This window comes from Mustela nigripes, chromosome 15, assembly GCF_022355385.1.
Source record: "Mustela nigripes isolate SB6536 chromosome 15, MUSNIG.SB6536, whole genome shotgun sequence".
In the NCBI taxonomy this organism is placed as follows: Eukaryota; Metazoa; Chordata; class Mammalia; order Carnivora; family Mustelidae; genus Mustela; species Mustela nigripes.
The window spans coordinates 9361965-9367964 of record NC_081571.1 but is presented as its reverse complement, the minus strand read 5'-3'; positions in this window follow the sequence as shown (position 1 = coordinate 9367964).

The window sequence follows — 6000 nt, the reverse complement described above, 5'->3', positions numbered from 1 at the left end:
GTCCTTAGATGGGGATTTCGAAAATGACTTAAAAATCATTACATCTGTTTTCCGTGTACATTGTAGAATCTTTGATGTGTGGAATGAAAGGCGGAAATGAAACAGCTAGCTAGTTTTTTCAGTGCCGTTCGCTTAGTAAAAAGTCTTTTCCCCATCGAGTTGATAAAACGCCATCTCTATTGTGTATGGAAATTCACAATGAACCTGTGGCTCCTTGGGATCCTCTCTTTGGTTTCATCCATCTGCCTCTCTGCTCCTGATCCCGGGGCTGTACTGATTGAATCTCTGTGCTCCTGTCTCAGCGGCGCCTTCCTGAAAACCAGCATAGACAACTACACAGCAGTGCTTAGGGTTTGAGTTTCTGGTAGGTTGTCCTAGATCACTATTAGCATCCCACGGAATGCCTGTGTTCCCTGGACCTCAGTTTGAAAAATACTAAGCTTGTACTGCCTTGCTTCGGAAAGGACCAGCAGGCCTGGAGTTGCCTCTGGAGGAAGCCAGATTCGTGCAACATTTACACATGTCAGGCCTTGTACAGCACGCTTTCGGCTGTTTCATCTCCTGTAATCCTTACCTATGACGTCCTCTGTTTTACCTGGAAGGGTCCATGAGGTTATGGGGCTGTGTTCTAATGGATGTCTAATAGATACCAAGCAGTGCCAAGTGCTCTGAACAGAGAGATGCTTCTGCCCGTATCCTACCTGCAGTCAAATTGGACTGCTTGATGGGCCCCCCAATGCTAAAAATAAGAGCCAGTATTTGTGGAGCATCGGGCCTCACCCTCCACTTGCAACGTCTCATCCTACCTTCCTGCCACGGGATGGTTTTCTCCTCTGGAAAGCTCCAGCTTGTTCATAAGTGACAGGGGAGATCGTGTGCCAAGCCTGAAGGGAGGCAGATGGCTTCTCGTTGTACATGTGAGGAAATGAAGGTGTGGACAGTTAATGCTCTCGCTGGCAGAGTCACACCACGAACGAAGTGGCAAAGCCGAGATCTGGACCCAGAAGCAGCAGGTTTGGAGTCGGTCCATGGCACGGTGGACCATTCCCCTCCCCCGCCAGGTCCTGAGCTTTTCCTCCTTGGGGCCTTTGAGCATGCCGCTGCCTCTGCCTGGGTTTCTCTTTCGAGGCCAAACCAGAGACCTTGTATAGGGAGGATGGCTGGGCGAAAGCTGGAGCCCATCATGCCAGACAGACGGCATGTCGTCTCTCGTGATACTCTTGTAGGTGATACAGAGAAGAGTATGAGGCCCAAAGGTAGGCAGAACTGATTTGGAAATTGCTTCCCACGTATTAGCTCTGTGCTCCCTGCAGCTCAGTTTCCTCACTTGGGAATCCTTGTGAGATTTATACAACGCAATAATTCCATTAATACAAAAAATCCCGGGGAGATGTCGTCTCTGTCCCCAACTCCCTCATTTACTCAGCAAATACTTGTGAACCTCCCATGAAGCTCCAGGCACTGTGCTAACCATTATACTTATCAGTTGTTTCTATAGAATAGTATTTCAGGGTTCAGGCTGGGAGTACCCCAAGAGTGGGCTAATATCGCCAACATCGTGCTCCTCCTTGACGCTGCCTGTGGAACTTCCTTGTCCAGTTTACAAGGGGATGTTACCTTCATAAGCTACGTGTGATTTTTTTCAAAGTTCTACATGAGCTGGTGACTGCGTAACTCAACTCGGCTCTTTGGTCTTGTCACAATTGTTATAGAACCCAGAGCCTGTGTGGCCAACCCTGGGGTGACCCCAAACGGGGCTGTCAGCCCGGGGGTGTGGAGAGTGAAGGGAGGTCTCTCCCCACAAGTTCTTCTAGGGTAATTCTATGGATTCTTTATCCCTGGGGAGCTACTTCTGCAATTAGAAGGGCTCTCTGTTTCGATGGCTTATGACCTAATTCCATTGTCCCGTGCCTGAGATGGTCAGATCCAGGCCTTGCAATAAGTCTCCAAAATCAGGGCCAGAGGGAGTTTAATGGGTAAGGTTACTATTTCCTCAAGGATTAAAATAAGCAAAGAGGATGGGTTATTACATAATCATTGACCCCTTGATTGAAAACACAAATGTAATTTATCTCAAAATCATCCTCTAGTTTGTTGTTCTCCAAAATTAGATTACGCTAGCAAATGTGTTGAGCCTCTTGAACAGACAGTTATTTTCATGTCAATAGCCGCTGGAAGAATAGTCTTCCCAGGCCCAGATTCTCTATGGATGGAATTTGGGGGAAAAAGCACTTCAAATCCAAACATTCGACCCATAGTTCTTATAGTCATTGAAGGCTGAGAGACAGCATGGCCTAGTGGGGAAAGCTTGAACTTCGGAATCAGATTAAACCTAGATGGAAATACTGGCTTCTTTACTGACCCACCTGTGTGAATTTTGTTCAACTTCACCTTTCAGAATCTGTCTTCTTAGCTAAACAAATAAAATAAAACACTTAAAAATGAGAATAACAATTATCTACCTTTCAGGATTATTTATAGGTTTCCGATACTGTATATGGACGTACATGACAGAGTATCTGGCATACATTAAGGCCTCAGTCTATGGTAACTATTAAGTCTACAAATGCTTAGTAGAATACAGATCAAAAGACTGAATTGGTTCCAGAACCTGAGGGCTCTGTCTTAATCTTGGAAAGAGAGAGACACATAGCCAGTGGTTCTCAGCTCCAGCAGCTCGGAATCTCCTGGGGGTCTTCTAAGAAAGGCTACTGTCCTGGTCCTGCCCCCAAAGATTCTGCTTCTAATTGATTTGAGCTGAGGCTGGGTGTTGGGATGCCTCGCAGTGCCAGTCGGAGAACCTCGCCTGCATCTCCATCGCTGGGGCTGGCGGACCACACGTGGGGAAGCCTCACAGAGATGTTTATCAGGGGTCTGGCCTTAAGCCTCACAAGTTCAGAAACCCTCTTATTAGACCTTCAAGGTGATGGGACTCAGACACATGCTGAAAAGGAAACGGAGAGGCTCCTAATTTATCATTGAAAATATACCTATCAAACAGACCAAGTACATGCATTGGACTGAAGAGCATGTTCTCCCTTTAAGCAAACTCCAAAGGAAGCCAAATGATGGAGAAATGACTCGGAGCCCAGGAAGTGGTTACACAGATTAGATGTTGCCTGGCATCTGGTGTTGAGGTCCCAGCAAGGGCTTGTGCCCTCCAGGCAGGCTGGAGGCTCTATCTTCCCATGTAGCAGCCCCTTCTCACCTGTGAATGGTGCTTACGGGTCACATCCAGGTTTTGCCACTGGAACAACCCTTTCCGTGGGCTTCAGAGGTTCCCCTGCCTGCCACCATTCTCAGGTCATCCCGACGTGGGCCCTGTAATGTCAGTCAGAGCAGCCGAACTGGCTCACATCTGCATCTAACAAACTGACCTGCCAATGCACCAAAGAGGGCAGGGTGTGAACCTCAGCTATGGTCTGATGAAAGCAAGGGTCATACACATGCGTGGGAGTGCCCCAGAGGAAAGGATTTTGGCTTTGACCTTCATCCTTCCCATTCCACAGGAGGATTTGAAAGCTGTAGCTGAAACGCCTGCGGGATCATAAACATGGGATGTTGCTTTTAGAGCCCATTACTGATCCCACAGTTTCTCGCCAGTAGGGAGAGGATCTCAGTGAATGATGGGGTGGTGAGTGTGCTTGGGGAGGAGGTCCATAGCCAAGGCCAACATCTGCATCAGCACAGGGGAGATGGATGGGCACAACAATAGGGTAGTTGAGACATCTGGGTTTGGTATAAAATGTTACCAGGTGAAGAAAGCAAGAGTCTAATGTTAGGGTCATTCTGGGTTCAGAAGTCTTCATACCTGGAGGGAATAATTTATTCAGGATTGAGAATCACTGTTCTGTCCTTCTTCCCAGAGAGTGAGAACTATGTTCTGTTTATTAACTGATGATACGAGATAATTACACCTATCAAAACCCAACTTTCATCATGGCTATAAGCAAACTCCAGTTCCTTTGCACGTTGGGTATTTCCTTGGCCAGGAGAAGCAGAAGGAAATTTCTTGTCTGGTTCTGTTTGGATCCCTGTTGCACTGAGCTGACCTAATTTTGCTTTGCCCATTCTCTTGGGTGGGGTCCACACTACTTTTTATCAGAGTGGCCATGTGCTTGTGCCAGGATTTTTATACAGCAGAACAGGTTTTATTTTCCACCCTCCTCTGAGTCGACGTGCCAGGCCCAGTGAACGTGGCAGCCCTCCAGCTCGCTCACACCCCTTTGAGTTGTGTGGTGTCTGTTCCTAAAGTAGTTTATGCCCATAGTACATGTTAAGGTAATTAAGTAATTTAGTTACCTACTATGTCAACCAACTTAATATTATGTAAACTGATACAATGAGTATGGAAAGAAAGGGCTATTTCTTTGAGAACTAAGTGAAATTATTTGGAAAGACTCAATAAAGGAAAATTGATTTAAAGATTTCCTTTAAGTGTGGGGAGGTTGGGGGAAAATCAGAAGAATATGGAAGAATTCTGTCCTGGAAGTCTTTTTCAGGACTCTAAAATTTCATGCCACCTCTTAAGAAGTTGAAACTTAAAACAGTGGATAACACTTTATAGGTGTGATTTATGCAAAAAAAGAGACAGCAAGGATCCCAAGTGAGGGCACCAGGCTCAAAGAAAAGGCTGTGGTCCTATGTCAAAATGTTGGCAAATAGGGGTGCCTGGCTGGCATAGTTGGTAGAACATGCGATTCTTGATCTTGGCATTGAGTTCAAGCCCTACGTGGACGTAAAGTTTACTTTAAAGAAATATATGTTTGATTTTTTTTTTTAAGATTTTATTTATTTATTTGACAGAAAGATCACAAACAGACAGAGAGGCAGGCAGAGAGAGGGAGGGGGAAGCAGGCTCCCTGCTGAGCAGAGAGCCCGATGCGGGGCTCGATCCCAGGACCCTGAGATCATAACCCATGCTGAAGGCAGAGGCTTTAATCCACTGAGCCATCCAGGCACTGCAGAAATGTATGTTTTAAGTATATATTTTCATCCTTGATTCATCATTTAACATATATATTGAGTGCCTACTGTGTATCAGAATTCCAGGTTCTGGAACTGCAGAAATGAATAAGGCCAACAAAGTTCCCGCCCACAAATGAACATTCTGGTGAAGGAGACGGTGGCCAACGGCGACTTATAGGCTATAGGCAATGTATGCCGCGATGCACATCTGTGAACTCAGTGTAAACTGATTCACAATGGGGTAGACAGGCAGTCACAGAACAAGCCTTGCCAATGAGGAACCAGAGTGGAGATGCAACTCCGTGGGCAGAGGGGAGCCATGTGGACATCTAGGGAAGACTCCGAGGACAGAGGGGCCAATGAGGCTGAGCTGGGCCTGAGCTCGTATTTAAGGAACAGCAAGAAGGCCAGTCTGGCTGGAGGAGCAGGATGGAAGGTGAGAGCCCAGGGGTGAGAGGAGCCCTAGGCCCATCCAGGGTGTGGGGACCCTGGGGAAGACTTTGGATGTGACTCTGAAGCTGAGAAGCAGCCACTGGGGGCTTCTGAGAAAGGGACGGGCCAGGTGTGATTGTTCTGTTTAAAAGGTACACCTGCTGCTCTGTGAAGAGAACTGGCAATGAGGGGCAAGAGTGGATGCTAAAAGCTGCAAATGAGGCAGACAGGAAGAGTCCGTGATGTGAGCGGGGCCCGTGGAGACCGGCTCCCAGAAAGCCAAGCTGGGGCAGCGTCCCAGGCTCAGTGGGACTGGAAGGTGCTCTGGAGGCCCAGTGAGGCCAGGGGAGAAGCCTCGGAGGAACCAGGGGCCAGAAGCCACTGCAAGGAGCGCCGGGGAGTCTGAGCCCTTTCCAGTGGCTTGAAGGGAAAGGGCAGGAGAGACAGGGCTGGAGAGAGAAGGGCCCCGGAGAGGGGCAGGTAAGAGGCTGTCGGGAAGGAACCCGGAAGTGACCCCACAGGCCTCCCAGAGTCCTCTGCAGGGAGGCAGAGCTTCCAGAGGATTAGCAGAGATGGCTTTGTTTAAGGCTGGGAGACAAC